General features: G+C 37.1%; 1 long non-coding RNA gene across 1 annotated transcript in view; it reads right to left on the bottom strand.

Moving 5' to 3' along the window:
• Positions 1–375: 375 nt before the first annotated feature.
• LOC105879522 (uncharacterized) overlaps positions 376–17,681 on the bottom strand; it is a 94,399-nt gene continuing 77,093 nt past the window's right edge. The window contains exons 2-3 of the long non-coding RNA XR_002224612.2: positions 5,511–5,625; positions 376–5,061 (exon numbers count right to left, since the gene is read on the bottom strand). This is a non-coding gene — a long non-coding RNA (uncharacterized LOC105879522). The remainder of the gene's footprint in view (positions 5,062–5,510; positions 5,626–17,681) is intronic.

Below are 17,681 nucleotides of genomic sequence, written 5' to 3'. Positions count from 1 at the left end.
ATTTTCTAAGAAAAAAGTCAAGATTATCTCCATTGTTTGTTTCTACTAAATTCTCTACCCAGGCTATAAATGCATTTGTCATTTGGGCAATATTCAATAATGTTCAAAACTAACAAATTAACTTTCTTCTTGAATATGGATGCTTGTAGGGGCGGGAGATTTTGCTGTGTGGGAGTCTGTTACTTCCAGATTTCTTAAGAAAACAAATGTCCCCGTGTTGTACAATCTTCTTTTCCTACGACGTGGACTGTTTAAACAATTTCAGAAATGTTTAATTAATTAGTCCAAAGCCAAGTATATGATAACAGTTTGCTTCAAACTGTAAGGAATTCTATTCCAATTATTGGATTCATTCATTTTTTACAAGGAGCACAATGTATTTTCACAGTGAACGTCCTCCTCCAGCAGGGGGCGTAGGGGGTGAGCATCCATTAATATCCTTTATTTCCCAAATCCCCCCCTTAAACCTGTGCACTAGGGGTAAATATTTCTTCTCCAAGTTCTGCTTCATTCACGTAAAGAGAGAGATCACTAGTGGAACTCTTTGCTACTCTCTGCCCCTTTGCTCATTCTACCCTCTGGTGGATGTTGAGGTGACTACACGGATGGGTAGATTTGGAAACATTGATTGTAGTTGGGTACCCTCAGCTCAGCACTGCTCTTTCTCTGTCCTGGGGGTGAGCCTCCTGGCCCAGAGCCAGTCCTGCCCTGCTCCTCCACGCCACCAGAGGAGACCTCCAACCACATGTCCTAGGCTGCCTGGTCCTGGGGCTTATTCAATAAGCTTCCCTGGCCATTATTGGTAATAAAGATGGGTGTTCATCTTTACTTTTTTATTCTCAAATCGTTTAGAACCTGGACAGGGAAGAGGGCCACTATTCACCCGGAGGCCTCCGAATCACACAGTCCACTCTGTCTGCATTTGCCATTGCTCTGTACAATGCACATATACTTTAGTTGTCTGCGTGTCTTTTGTGCTTTGGCATTTAAATATGAACGAACAACACTAGTTTTTTTCCATTTTCTTTCCATGGACTGTTAGCTTGTATGATGAACTAAGAATGCCTATTTATAGTGGTAGTTTCCTATATGGGGTCTTAAAAGGCCGGGAATCCTCCAGAGCTTTCATATACACTTCAGAGACTGGGCCGAGTAGGGTGTGGGATGCAGTGGGTGGTGGATGAGAATATTGGAGGAAATAAAAGAGAAGAGCAAGGCCCCCAGAGCCCCATCCTAATTTCAAAAAACAATTCAACTTTCCTTTGTTTATTACTCTGGGCTGTCATAAAGGCATAAATGTGAACAAAGAGTTTCCACTATTTAAAAAAAGTGGTAGGTTAAAAACTACTATTTCCTATCATCTCTCCTGATTAAGTGAGGTTACAGGAAGGCAAGTTTGGGACTGGTGACTCAGAGACAGAGAATTTCTTGCCATAGACGATCAGTTTAGAAGTTCTCCCTTCCCGTTAGTGCCCATTCCTTTTGGTTACTTTACAGTTACTAAAGTCTGGTCACGAGAACGTGGTAGCCAGTCTCTGTCCCCTAAATTATAATGCAGGAGGAGATTTTTAAAGTCTTAAATCAGATCCAACAATATCTAAATAATTAGAAGCCAAATGCTAAGTGAAAATCTGGATGATAAAAAACTCTTCTATTCAGTAGGAAATATTTATTCTGTCTAAGCTTCTCAGAAGTTGCCATCCCCAGCTTCGGAAACAATAAACCTTGGTTGCCCATCTGCTGACTAAAAGTGTAGCACATATTTTGTCGTCTCCTATAGGCCATTATGTCTTAAATCCTGCTCTCCTGCACCACACACAGCAAACAAACACCCTTTTGGCTTCTTACTGGCAGCCAAAATTGTAATGTCTATAAGTTTACTTTCTTGCAAAACCAATGAGGCAGTTGGAAAAGAAGAAATAAAGTTCCTGGCCAAATCTCTCCAAGAAGCTAGTTAAAAGAAATGGTAATTATTAAGAGACTTTGTCCTCAGAGCAAGGAAGGGCTAAGTTCCAGCTGGTAAACACGGCTTCCTCCTGTAATCCATTCATATCACATGAACCCAATTTCTATGAATTTAGAAGTATTTTTGTTTTAATTTCTCTGTTATGAACACTACTGAACAAACATAAAGCCTAAGTACAGTGAGTCTACCTCATTCAGGACTGGCTGTGTAATTTGCAGGGCACAAATGCAAAATGAAAATAAGGAGCCTCTTGTTCAAAATTATTAATATTTTCAAGAAAGTGACAGCAGAACATGAAACCAACATGGGCCCTTCTCCCAAGTGCAGGGCCCTGCGTGGCTGCACATGAAGGCACACATGCAGGAAACACCAGAGACCACTGCCCATCCACAGTGAAAGGACTTTTCAGAGCTTTCCCCAACTTGTTTTCTTCCATATCTGCTGTTTGGTGATCTCTTTTGTATCCTCCATCAAAGCCACTGCCAAAGTAAATGTCTTATCCTCCATTAATCCAACATGTCTGTATTGCACGTAAGAACAGTGTTTTTGTGGGTCTCTTCACGCTACTCAGAGAACTAGCAGTCGGCTCACTTTTCAGGGACAGCCACAAAGGAGGGTGCATCTTGGCAAATGGAAGGCTGTTCCTTCTTCTGGACACATTAGTGGGTTTGGAGAAGCAGCCCTGAGGGCCTAACCCAAGCTGAGCACAACCGCTCTGTGCAAAAGGGGGAGAAGAATTTGACATCTGAGGCGTGATCTAGGAAAGATAGAGGAAGGAGAAGATAAGAGGGAAAAGGAGCAGGAAACCAGCTTTGTATTGAGCAATATGATCATTCTCCTTAACCCCCAGGACAATGGATAAGATTCAGTGATTGGGCTTTTTGAGAAACTCAGGAGAAAAAAAAAAAAAAACCAGTCGAGTGCCACTCCAGGTCTTTGCCCCAGAACATGGCCTACAAATGCAAAAGGAACTGAAAGATGCTGAGGTGAGGGAATCTTCAGAGCGTGAGGAATCTCATAAATGAGTCAGAATCTTAGAAAAAGGAGTGAGGACCTTGAACTTCACAGGCCATGGAATTGAGAAACCAGAGCCATATTTCCTAGTTCTAGAGACCAGGGGTATTCCTAACTCCCCGGGGACTCTCACATAATAAAGGCTAGAGTTTCACTATGTGCCAACTATAATACTATGATCACCAGTCCCCATATATCAGCTCATCTGATTGTCCCAACAACACTATGAAACAGGTATTATTTTTGCAGGTGATGAAAATATGATATGAAAAAGGTTACAAGATTTTCCCAGGCTCAGACATCTACAAAGCATTAGGGCTGAGACTGAAATCCAGGCAGTTAATCTTCAATACCAGTGATCTTGACCACTCCAAAATTCTGCCTCCCTAGATTATCTCATGTAATGCCCCCAGCAGTCTAGGAAAAGTAAATACTGTTGTTCAGACTTAACAAGTGAGAGAACCGAAGATCAAAAACATTAAGTAGTTTATGCAAGGGAAGCTAGTAAGTGGCAGAACAGGGATCCACAGAGAATGGAGCTGAATCCACATCTTCGCTTTTCCTCTAATCCTTTTTGCCTCATCTGGAGACAGAGCTCCATTCAGATTCTAGCTCTGCCCTTCTTTGTATATGCAACCTGAGCAAGTCACTTACCCTGCCGGATTCTTCCTCTTCTCATCTACCATGTTGCAATTATAACTACTTTGAAGTGAGGTTCTAATGAAATATGAGATAACGCACATGTGAGCTGGAATGCATTATGCAAATATAAGGTATATTTACTGCTGTTATTTTGGAATGCAAGTACCGTGTTTCCCATGATGCTTTTCACCCCCCTATTTCTCAATATTCACCAAGGAGAGACGGAGGAGATATATCTTTTGAACAATGTTGATTTCATCCTACGGCTTTTGATTATTCATCCCTCTGAGTGATCCAGTCTCATTACATTCAGTCATTCGCTCTAAATGCTTGGCAGGCATCCAAACAGTTATTTGTTCAACTCAATAATCTAAGTTTATTGTCTTAAATAAATCACACCTGACAAATAACTCGTGCTTCAAAATGATCTTTAAAAGTGGGTGCTAAAGTGACACTGTCAATTCCAAAAATCATGGGTGATGTTAAGGCTTTTAACAAAACAACTTAAAAGCTTGACATTTTAATTTATTGCTGTGCTGCTTCCTGTAACTGTACTTTGATTGGTTTCCACTATTTACTAAGCAGTCATTTTTTTCATGTGAAATATAATTTATACTTTTAAAAGAGATCAGCTCTGAGCAGTGTACCTATGAGCAATGTAATAAAACTCTTCTTGAAGAACCAATGCTTAGCTTCATTTAATTTGCACATATTAAAAATTTAGTGGCCACAAACATATAAAAAGCTGTATGTATTTAATTTCTAAAAAAAATGTTGGAAATATATTTGTATGATTTTGGAAGCACACTGAGGAATTTGAAAGCTAAATTCCTCATTATGTATTATAAAAATGAAAGAAAAGCAGATTAATCATATGATCCCAATTATCATAAATTCTAGACTTCAGAAGCTACACTGGGAAGAGATAAAGTAATGAAATAATGTCTAATCAATATATTTGAATAATGTAAGATTAAAATCAGTCAAAAAGTATTCAGGAAGTGTTTATCATTTCAATCAAGTCAAAGTTATATTTTTAATGGAGAAAGCACTGGCATGAGTAACCGAGAAGAGTATATCATCAAAACAATTTATATTAAATACTAATACTTTGCACTTTATTTGAATGTAAATTCTGGGAGCACTTGAATTTTATGTATTTATTATATTACAACTAAATAATGAATATGTGCTGAAAATGTCCAATTAAGGAGAATTTGTAAAACTGATACAATTTCCCATCAATATGGAAATGAGAGAATGTGGTATGATTAAGCCAAGGTACTAGACTAAAACAAATCTGCCTTCTCTCCTAGATCACCTGTTAACTACTTCCTTACCTGGTCAGAAGAGGTCAATATAAAACCAGGTAAATTAGTTTAACAGATTCTTCCTTTTATCTGTCCTTAAATAATCCTCCTCCTCATATCCGGAAAGGCCTGAAAGAAAGCAGATTAAGTAGCAATGTAAATACATTGGAAATAAGATACCTTGTAGTTTATGTGCCAGCAGATAATTGGGAACAGAATGTTTTATAATTAAATATAACACTTCCCATATAAACAGTGCTATGTTTCAGTAACATACTTTTGGAATACAGTAACTTGATGCAAAACGATAGCCATTAAATTACTTACGCATCAACCTATTAACAATATTTAACTTTTTTCTTAGAATTCAGATAATGATAAATTGACTTTTAATTTATATCCTGGTAAAAATCAAATATTAACAAAAATGATTTTCAAGCACTTTTGCTCATCAACATTTGCCTCTAACAATTAAATTATTAACTGCTTACCTGCTCATATCATAAACATAACAATTCAATATTATTTTTAATAGCATATACTGACTATTTGACTTGTTTTAGTATGCAGTCACTTACAGAAATGTTTGCATGTCCTTTGAAGGAATGAACTTACTTCTTCCACACAGGGGAATTTCAGGTTACCCTTAAACGTCATACTTTGGGAACTATCCATCCATAAAATCCAGGTAACCTAGACAAAGATATGGGTTTCTTCATTTAATTTTTTTTTAATTTGAAATTATCAGGTCATCTGAGTGTAAGGTCCAAAAGGCATCAGCTTATTAAGCTTCCCTGGGGCTGGCTAAAGATTGCATTTAAAAAGCAACCCATGAATCAAATCACATAGAACTACACATACACACGCGCACACACACACTTAGGCTTAGGTAAATGAGTGCATGTAAAGATGGGTGAGAAATGAATAAGGTCTAGAGTCTAGTTAACAGTATTGTATTAATGTCAATTTCTTCATTTTGATATACTGCTGTTATATAAGATGCCACTATTTGGGAGAAGGTGGTTGAAGGGCACATGGGACTCTATGTACTATTTCTGCAACTCCCAGTGAGCCTGCAATTATATATATTTCAAAATAAAAAGGCCTTTTTTTAAGGAAAAAAAAAAGTAACCCCATAGACAATTATGCCTCAGGGAACTGATGTACCAGTACATGTAGAATGCTGAATCAGTACCACAGGAAAAATATCAAAATAGAATTTTTTTTAAAAACAATGAGGCATTGATTTGTTGTAATTTCCACCACTATATGAGCCAAAGCTGAAAAAAATAAGTTTAGGCTGGAGTTAGGGTCATAATTAGTGGTGTGCTGATAAATGTTTAGCTGGAGTATGGAGCTCTGATTTGCAGGATTTGCCAATTTGCATTCTGTAAATAATCCTACCATGGCAAATTTCAAGTTACAAATGTAGCATTGACTTCTTACCAAATTTCTGAAAATTTAACAGCGAGTTTTGACATGAAACCTACTTCATGGATGAAGAGAATGGACTCTGAGTGGGCATATTCTCAGGGTCCCTTTGGCTCTGTGTCCCATGGGCAGAGGCCTGGCAGGGCCAGGGCCAGGGCTGGGCCTCTAGGGTTTACATCCCCTTTGCCTAGGTCTAAATCCTCATCCCACATGTCAGCCTCACGTACCCAATCCTTTTTTGTCCTTTCACTTTGTATTTGAACCAAGATTCAGCCAAGGTGAGAAAGAGTTGGAGAGAACATACTCATGAAACTTCCTCTGTGTGATAATTCTCATTTCAATGGTTTTCCCTCCATATCATATACTTCATGAATCAAAATTCATTTCTCTTCTCTCAGATGATACTCTTTGGTAAAGCATGTGTCTCTCTGGGGTGAGACACAATGGAGCAGTGGGAGAGTAATAGGATACTTGGCCAGGGAACAAGATTGGTGCGCATAACAATAAATGGTGATTGGTGTCACCTTATAATCCAATCATAGCTGACTGGTCCAGCATATTAAATTCCATACAAAATAGAATAACACAGCTTAAAATATAATACAGTTCACAATGAAAGATTTGACAGCACATTTTAAACAATGATTGAATTTTAAGATAGCAAATTTTAGGATAACTAAGAAAGATGAAATTAACTTTAAATTTCCCTGGAGAAATTTATACATTCTGTATATGAATCCTTTGTTGAATGTATGTATTGGAACTTTCTTCTCCTAGTTTACCTTTTTACTCCCTTAATGGTGTCTTTTGATAAAGAAGCCCACACTATTTACTTATCTACTTTGGTTTGGACATGTGCATCTTGTTTCAGAAATCTCTGTCTACCTAAAGTCATGATGATTTTAACCTATGCTTTCTTCCAAAAGCCTAATGTTTGCCTTTCAATTTTAGCTCAATGATGTGTTTAAAATTCGTTTTTATGCGTGATGTGAGATAAGGATCAAGTTATATTTTTCCCCACAAGAATATTCCATTGCTCCATTCTTTCCTCACTTGGCAGTGGCATCTCTGTGTCACCTTAAGGGACTGTATATATGTGGGTACATTTCTGGACTCTCTTTTCTGTTCCACTGTTCTACAGTTTTGTTTCTATATGAACACCACGCTGTCTTAAATACTGTAGCTTTACAGTTATTCATTACAATATTCAGTCTTTAGTAATAAAAAGCAATGAATTATTAATATATGGAACAACTTGGATGGATCTCAAGAAAATTATGCCGAATGAAAAAAGTCAATCCCAAAAGGTTGCATACTATATGATTCCGTTAATGTAACATTCTTAAAATGACTAAATTATAAACAGGGAGAAGGGGTTAGAGATGGCGGAGGAGGGGCAAAAGGTGGGTATTACTATAAGAAGGCAGCACAGGCATATGAGATCTTTGTGGGAGTGAAACCACTCTGTATCTTGACTATGGTGGTGATTGCATAAATCTCCACATGTTAAAATTACATGCAATTAAATATATACACATGCGCGCATGCACAAGTGCACTTAAAATCAGAGAAATCTGAATATGATGGATGGGTTCTATCAGTGTCATTTCCTGGTTGTGAGACTGTACTACAGTAAAAAAAATGGTACAATTGGAGGAAACCGGGTGAATGTTATAAGGAGTATATATACACATACATATGTATATATACACATACATATAAGGAGTATATATAGACATACATGTGTGTACACACATACATATATATATAATATCTTACAATTGCATGTGAATCTACAGTTATCTCAAAACAAAAAGTTTCATAAAAATATTGATCCTTCCAATGAACATAAGATAGCATTCCATTTATTTATATCTTTTAAATTTTCTCTCAGAAATGTTTTATAGTTTTCAACATAGAGATGTACATTTTTGTTAGCTTTCTAGATATTTAAAGTGTTTGATGCTATTGTAAATAATACCATTTAAAAATTGTATTTCCCAATTGTTCATTGCAGATATATAGAAATACAACTGATATTGTATATTGACTTATATGTACTGGTAATCTTGCTAAATTCACTTATAATAGTTTATTTTTACATTGTTTTAGATTTTCAACAAGCATATTCACATTTGTCATCTGTGAATAATGACAATTTTATTTTTTGTCATTAGTGGTTAATTTTATGTTATGTGAATTTCACTTTAATAAAAAAAGAAGGGATTCTTTACTCTAGGAAACTTTAGTTTATATATCCCTCTATGCTTCTTTAACTCTGTAATGTCTTTTTTCTTTTTTCTTTTTTTAATTTCTCTACCTTTGAAGGTATTTTTTTTCCTTTTTTTTTTTAGAAATAGCGAGCCACTTTATTTGTCTTTCCTATTGCCTGGGCTGGAGTGCAGTGGCATCATCATAGCTTACTACATGTCCAACTCCTGGGCTCAGGCAGTCCTCCTACCTGGGCCTCCTGAGTAGCTGGGATTTTTTTATTTTTTGTGGAGACAACGTTCCACTATGTTGCAAACTCCTGGCCTCCTAAAGTGCTGGAATTCCAGGTGTGGTGCCCAGACTACAATGTCTTTTTAAAAATGATTTTAAAATGTATGCACTTTTTTTTATTTGTTGCAGCAAAAACAATGGCCTACCCAGAAGTAAACTTCTTCTTCTTCTTTTTTTTTTTTTTAAGACAGAGTCTCACTCTGTTGCCTGGGCTAGAGTGCCGTGGCGTCAGCCTAGCTCACAGCAACCTCAAACTCCTGGGCTCAAGCAATCCTCCTGCCTCAGCCTCCCACGTAGCTGGGACTACAGGCATGTGCCACCATGCCCAGCTCATTTTTTCTATATATATTAGTTGATGGATTAATTTCTTTCTATTTATAGTAGAGACGGGGTCTTGCTCTTGGTCAGGCTGGTTTCGAACTCCTGACCTCGAGCAATCCACCCGCCTCAGCCTCCCAGAGTGCTAGCAGAAGTAAACTTCTACACATTACATCTTTAAATATTTTAAATCATGTATTACTTTCTGAAATTATATTGTCGATCTGCTTATTTCCTTTTTTGTTGTCTGTCTATGGTGATCCTCAGCCCATGGCCAGATTGTGCTTCAGAATCCCCACAGAGCAGGCCCTTGTCCCCCCTGCTCACTGCTATCTCCGTGGTACCTAGCACAGGGCCCAGTGCACAGTGGACACTCAACACATCCTTCCTCAACACGTAAGAAGCTATCAGGAGAAACAAGTCGGTTCTCTTTTAATACCACTTCTTATAAAACTCCTACCTGTCTTTGTTCCTGAGTTTATTGACAAATCTTCAGTTACTGAGGGTTTATCCTTTTATTGTCTTTAAAGCAAAAATCAAGGGCAAGAATGGAGAATAATTTTTCCAAGTCTAGGACACAAAATGGGTCATGAGGGAGATTCATTAACACCAGAGAGTCACATACAAAGCAAGTAAGCTCAATAGCTATCAAACGTGGCTTCAGCAAAGGTACTTTGCTATTGTGATCTTAAAATGCCATAAAATACTTGAAACCTGGGAATCTTCATTTTTTAAAAAGAGTTGCTCTTTTGACTAGACCCCAACATGCGTGAGCATAAATAAGAAGTCAGATCAGGTGGCATATTTGCCAAACAGTTCTTGACATCAGACAGTGAGGGGGAATGTTTATTTACATGTTCTCAACTGACTGACTAAGGTCTGCAGCACCAAAAAAAAAAAAAAAAAAAAAAAAATGACCATCCTAATCAATGAATCTACTCTGAATACTGGTTTTCAAGGGCTTCCCAGCTCTTCTTTAGATCAAACTGCAATATGAAAACAGCACTAATGATACTCGGCCGGTCCTCCTGCCTTAAATGTTATCACCAAGTTTAGATCTCACTTTCAGTGTGTGGGCTCTTAGGTTTCCAACCAACCTTGACAATGTTAGAATTTCCGTAACAAGCTTTCATTGACTTGGTGTGAAATCAGACTTAATATTTCAAAAGAAATAGGACTTAGCAGGCAAGAAAATGGCTAATGAGTCTTCTCGGAATTCAAACTGCTCTTTTGGAAAATGGAAACAGCTTGCATGAATTAAAGTCATCCTGCAAAAAGTGGCTGCAATATAAATTCTTGGTTTTTCCCAAAATCAAAAATTCAAGTTCCTGATGCTGATTCATTTTTCTATCTTGTACATACAATGGAAATTTAACCAGGAAGCAAAGGATTTGAAGCTGTCTAGTCTCTTCTAAGATTTGATTTCTATATAGTTTGTATTAGATAAATTTTTCTTCATTTTCTCATGTTTTCAGGTATATATTTTACCATTCCTTATGCCAAACTCACTCATGTCTGGTCTTTGATACCAAAAATACCTAGCAACATAAATATCTGTACCTTCAGAACATTTTAAATAATAGATTTGATGTGTTTACTTCAATCTATATCAGTAACTATTCTTGTATGTGTTGCTTTACATGTAGCATTTGATTCCTATTAGGTGATCAAACAAAAATGTATATTAAGCATGATAATAGCATATTTACCTTACCATTTTAATATAACTCATTTATTTGTGGAAGTTTTATCAATTCTTGGTAAAGCTAGGATTTGGGCACATTGATAACGTACATTACAATTATATCAATTTTAATTCGGTGAGACTAAGTTCAAGTTCTGCACAGCCTATGGGCCTAAAATTCAAAAAACCCTTGGAATCCAAAAATAATGATAATAATAAAAAATAATAAAATGATTTAGCATTTTTCTTTCCTTTTCAAAAGAGAGCCACATCTAATAGCTTCTCTAAATGACCCCAGTGTCTTAATACCAGCAAGTCTGATTTACAGGTCATCTCTAAACCTTATTCTTCAAAATAAGAAAGTACTTTCTTAACACTGGTGCAATATTTTCCCTTTAACTCCCATGTTTGCCTGCTAATCTTCATTGTGTTAAAAAAAAAAAAGATATTTATCTTATCTACAGCTTCAAAAAGAAGTGCTTGTAGAGTCGTTCAATTTAACCCCTCTTGGCAAACGTTTCTCATTTTATTTCTGAATAGCCTCTGTATGTATATGCATTTGGAAGAAACCCATCACAAACTTTGAATATTCCTGGTGGCTACTGATGGAAATAGGTAACAGCATTATCCTTTTCATTCTCTATTTTTTTTTTAGACAAAGTCTTGCTCTGTTGCCCAGGCTAGAGTGCCATCGTGTCAGCCTAACTCACAGCAACCTCAAACTCCTGGGCTCAAGCGACCTTGCCTCAGCCTCTCAAGTAACTGGGACTACAGCCTTGAGCCACCATGCCCAGCTAATTTTTTCTATTTTTAGCAGGATGGGGTCTCACTCTTGTTCAGGCTGGTCTCAAACTCCTGAGCACAAGCCATCCTTCTACCTTGGCCTCCCAGAGTGCTAGGATTAGAGGCATAAGCCACCTTGCCCAGGCCCCCAGACTCACCTTAACAAGCAATCCTCCCATCTCAGCCTCCCTTGTAGCCTCGCTCCTACAAGAGGGCACCACCCCTCCCTCCAACTCCTTTTCATTCTTTACAGAGCATCAAGTCTCTGACCAAGGGTCTTCACAGGCAGAGTTTACAGCCTCAGATTGACATCAGCTTCCAATTATTTTCGGTGGACAGGAGACTTCTTCAGGTGTTTGGGGGCTCTTGGAGAACAATGATCAGGGAAGGCATTTTTCACTTCCAGTTATTCCCAGATGAGCAGGGGCTGCAGGGCAGGAGTTGGTGAGCACAGCATCTACCCAGAGGGCCACACTTAGGCCACTGAGGCAGAAGCAACAACCATTTCTGCTAAAGAGCATGGCCCAGGTGGGAGGGCTTTACTGACCCAGGCAGTAACTTTCTCAGTTGAACCTGGTGGTCTGTGATAGCCACTGTGTCTTCTCTGGTGAAAATCAAACTTACTCCAGGAACAGTGGGCGCTGGAAATCGTAAAATGCAGCCCTAAACTCTTTAGTCCCGAGCCTTTCGACGGACTAAGCTGCTGGAAACCAACCCCCTAAACACTTCCTGGTTTTCTTTGTGCCTTTATTTAGTCTGTGGAGACAGTTTCCTTCTCAGTTCATGGGTTTCCCCACCTCGACCTTGCCTTAATGGATTAATCCAGAAACAAGTCTTGCTCCTTCTCTAGAGCTTAAAATTTTATTCTAATTTCTCTTCCACAGGCTCTTTTCCTCACTTCTGATTATCTATTTCTTGTGACTCATCTGTTCTTCAATGCAGAAACTGCGACATGTTTGATGATGGGGCTTCCCCAGATTTCCCCAGAGGTGCTAAGTAATATGCGCTAAAATTGGAAAAAGTATGAATTTCAAGAGTTTAGGATTAGTACAGCCTTCTGCTGGGCTGTTCTAGCCATTTTCCTGAGCAATGAGAAAATCTTTGCTGTGTTCATGGAGATTTGGGAATTGTTTATTGCGTATCCCATCCTGACTGATACGGTCCCCAATCAAAAATCCTAATTTGTCAAAAATATGGTTTTTTCCATACATTATTAATTCATGTCAATTAAATGGTATGTGTTACTTGCTGAATAGGCTAAACTTAAATCTATCTGTAAGGTACTCTTATTAAATATTTATTAAATAAACCTAAAGCTTAAAATGAATTATTTAAAATATGCTGATCCAAAATACTTTTAATTAAAACAGTATAACTTTCAAAGGGGATTTACCAGAATGTGCATTACTAGGAAAGAGATTTAAAGGTAAGTAGATAGTCCCAAAGGTTCCTTGCAATGCTGGTAGTCTAGGTGCCATGCTTTGAAGAATGCCTGGGTAAAGGCTGCCCTTGGCTGCCACAAATGGCCCCTAATCTGAGAGGTTTGTAAAAGAAGGCAAATTCTGGAGCTCCAAGCATCAGGTTTGTTGCATCCTGATAATTTGCGCTTCAGTAATCTGCCACTGTTATACAGTAATTCTTAAGATAATTACTACCTGCCTTAGCTTACAGCACACAGGAAATTTAGTAGTGGAAGGATTCAAAGAGGGTTCTCCGTATAAAAATTTCATTGCTGGTACCAGAAGTATTATTAAGAAACATTATCACTGTTCAAATTTAACTATTAAAATACTTCCTTTTAAAAGCAACTACCCTGAATTAGGATTCCAGCTTCAAACTATTTGATCAATAACACAATGTGGGTGGAATGGTTCTTTGCATAAACAGAGTAACTGTGAGATCAGAGGGGTGTTCCCAGGCTCAGACATGTCGGCCCATGGATTTCCTTCCCAGAAATCCACCACTGAGTTAAGGCAAGTTCACAAGCATTGAGTCAGTTTCTCTTACTTGCCCAGCCCTAAATTAGTTGTTATGGAGATTGCCAAAAACATATTTGGAAGACAAATTTTAAATAAATGGCAATAGTCATGAAATATTCATAACCACACAATTTCATGGCTAGGAATTTCTTCAAATGAAATAATCAAAGGGTGTACACATACTTTTCTATCAGAATGTTAATCACAATTTGTTTTCTTTTTAATAACAGCAGTGAAAAAAAATTTAGTATAACCAAACAGTCTAGGAATAGGAAATTGCTTCAATTAATTTCCATAGAAAACAACTGGAGTAAATAATGAGAGTTAAATGCAAGGCTTTGAAGCAAAGTGTAGTAGGATTGGAATTGCCGCTCTACTATTGACTAGTTTTACAATCCTAGGCAAGATATTTAACTTCTCTAACTGTTTCCTCATTTGTAAAATGGGAATAACACCTACTTTATAGAAAAACAATTTGAAAATATCAAATTATGTAATTAGGCATAATACGTAACACAGAATCTGAGATATGATAAGTACTCATCACATAATTAGTATTTATTATTGTTGTAACAATAAAACTATATGAAAGTATTAGAGTTATATTATAGAAGAATATTTTTTATGGTAATAAATATGCTCACAACTTATTGTTAAATCTGAAGAACTAGTGATGTAGTAGAAAATCATGAATACACTTAATTTAAGACAAAAACAAAAATTATATGTATGAGCATAAAATAAGAGGAAAAATATAACAAACTTTAATAGTGTTTACTCGTGGTGATAGAATTATGAGCAATAATTGCTTTTTTCTTTGTGCTTTGCTTCAATGATTATATTATATATTGCAAAATGAATAAGCATGTTTTCCAAACATGTAAAAAGGTGACTGCTAACACAAAAATAACAACAAAATAATTAGCTTTAAGAAGCAGCAGCATCTGGTGGCATTAGGGCAAGCTGCATGAAAAATATCACATATGAAATGAACCCCAGAATACATGCAGGATTTGGCCAGATATGGACAAGAACTTCTGAGGAAAATAAAGGAGAAATGCAAATATATAAATATTTGAAACTTGTTTAGGGAAAACACATGTGAAGTTCAGTTTCATGAAGTGCAGGGAAGAATTTCCTGCATCCAGATCAGAGAGAATTAGAGGGCCCGGGCTAAACATTTAAGAATTGTCTAAATCCAGCAAAATGTTAACAAAGTTCCTGGAAAAATGTTTTTTTAAACAATCTGTAGTCAAATAAGTTAAGGAAACATTTTGCGTTTTACCTTCTTCAGAGATTCCCAGTGTGAATTGGTATATTACAAACTTTGCCAAGACTTACCTTTTAAAAATAATTTTTAAAGTGTATTATTTAATTGAGATATAATAATTGTACATACTAATGGGGCACACAGTAATGATTTGATACATATAATGTATAGTGATTAGATCAGGGTAATTAGCATATGCATCATCTCAAACATGTATCATTTCTTTGTGTTGGGAACCTTCAGTATCCTCCTAGCTATTTGAAACTATATAAGATCTTATTGTTAGGCCGGCACACCCAGTGACTCACGCCCGTAATCCTGGCATGCTAGAAGGCTGATGCAGGTAGACCATTTGAGCTCAGGAGTTCAAGACCAGCCTGAGCAAGAGCGAAACCCTGTCTCTACTAAAAATAGAAAGAAATTAGCTGGACAACTAAAAATATATAGAAAAAAATTAGCTGGGCGTGGTGGCGCATGCCTGTAGTCCCAGCTACTTGGGAGGCTGAGGCAGGAGGATTGCTTGAGCTCAGGAGTTAGAGATTGCTGTGAGCTAGGTTGACGCCACAGCACTCTAGCCTGGGCAACAAAGTGAGACTCTGTCTCAAAAAAAAAAAAAAAAAGATATTATTGTTAACTACAGTCATCTTACACTGGTATAGAACATTAGAACTTCTTCCTATCTAGCTGTAATATTGTATCCTTTAACAAATGGTATCTTTATAGACAGAAAAACAAACCACATTTAACATTGTTTAACCCCATTGTTTGTATACAGATTAAAACATTATTCTCTATGTTACCTTAAGAATGGTACAGAGGGCAAAGGGACTCTAATAGTGAGAAGGGAAGAGGGTGGAGGTTCAGAGTATAGGAGCTCTGACCCTGAAGAAAATCATGAATGAAACATTTCAGGAAGGTTTTAGAAACCCACAAAGTAGAATATTGGAGAAGGACATGCCAAGGAATGGAAGGGAGAGTGCAAGACACACTTTTTCTCCTTCCCAGTCCTACCTGAGTTGATCTCGTCTGCAATATTATTACCCAAAGGCATACTGGTGAGGAACCAAGTGGGAAAGCTTCATGGAATAAGATGCAATGGGAGGTTTCAAGTCAAGAAGCCTAGGAAGAGGCTGCACAGGTCCTGCACCCAGCCTAACCCATCACTCACGGTCATTCACTAGTCAAGCAAGGAAAGAAAGGTCAGCAGCCTTCCACGGTTGGCCAAGTACAAAGCAGAAGCTGTGGCTGCTACATCCCAAGTTGCTCTTGGTGCCCCTCTCCAACCAGGCCTTCTTTATATTATTAGCTTTGTTTGCATGGCAGTCTTCACCCACAACATTTCATTTTACAAACCAAACAACTCCTTGAAGCAGGGAGAGCAGATATTCCCAGTTTACAAATTAAGTTTAATTAAATATTAAAATTAAGACTACAATGAGTAGAGTCCTAAGGAGACCTCCATCACGCAGGACCACAAGGCCCCAACGTAGATCACTAAGTGCTAGAACCATTTACTAGCTATAATTAATAAACACCAGGAAATACAAAATACAACATGAAAATACAAACACATGCTAGCAAATACAAACATTAGGAAGTAGCAGTGTTTAAGATGCGAATGACAGGATTACATGCATAAAAATGTTCAGAAATAAAGGAGGGAAAGTGTGGGAAAGTTTAGCACACAGTGGAAGTGAGCACTTAGAAAAAAACATGCATCATATCAGAATCAATTGATTTCAAAAATATGCTTAGTTATGTCTTAAATAACAAAAGACATAGTAAAAAAGAATGCTGTATAATTATCTCAAATTATGGCAACACTGTATGCATTTCAGGTTTTTAAATTATAGCAAGTACCACTGTTGTAACAAATTTATCACATTTATTTCTCTTGCATGACTTAACAGGGTCAAAATCTATTTTACAGACAAAGGGAGGAACAAGTGATCTGAGAAACTACGCATCACATTCTTTTTTTCCCATGCAATGTCCTTCTCTAGAGATGAACAGCAATTTGTTAGCTTAGTATGTAAATTAGAGAAACTGTATAGGTCCTCAAAGATTCCTTGTTGGACTTTCTTGTGGAAAGAAGTTGAAGCAATATTTTGACTAAGTCATGGGAGAAAAGAGAGTTTAGAGTTTGAGCTCTGGTTAGTTAAATTATTAGATAATTGCTCATCGTTCCACAGAAGTTGTGAAATAAGTTGAATTGCAGCCAATTAAGGACTAAAATTTGCCAAATCCTCTTCTAAAACACTGTATATACTAATCCAGGACAAGTGGCTATAAACTAGAAACACTTTACTAATACTTAAAGATAGGGAAGTCAAATTTATTAGGCCTCTTCCTAAGCACATTTCGTAGTAATTTTCATAAAGAACCCACTACAGTTTAATGGACATTTTAGGATGGGAATAATTATCTAACTTCAGGTATCTGAAACAAAGAAAATGGAAAGCTCTCCACAGCCAAAATGAGATTTAGATTTCTATGTTTTATCTAGATGTGTGTGTTTACATGTACATGTGCACACACACATGCACACATGAAGAGAGGAACATACAGAAGGGGAGAGATGGAGAGAAAGGGAGAGAGAAGGAGAGAGCGGGAGGGAGAAGGAGGGAGAAGGAAAGAGAAGTACAAATTCAAAATTGGTGGGGACAATAAAGAAAATGATGATGTTTATTTTCCTTCAAGACGCTTTCAAAAATCAGTTCAGAAATATATTTAACAGAGTATTCATTACTTCTAAATTTACTCCAACAATACTTGAAAATAA

Source organism: Microcebus murinus, chromosome 12, assembly GCF_040939455.1.
Source record: "Microcebus murinus isolate Inina chromosome 12, M.murinus_Inina_mat1.0, whole genome shotgun sequence".
Taxonomy (NCBI): domain Eukaryota; kingdom Metazoa; phylum Chordata; class Mammalia; order Primates; family Cheirogaleidae; genus Microcebus; species Microcebus murinus.
The sequence above is the reverse complement of the archived record's forward strand: the minus strand, read 5'-3'. Positions and strand labels throughout refer to the sequence as shown.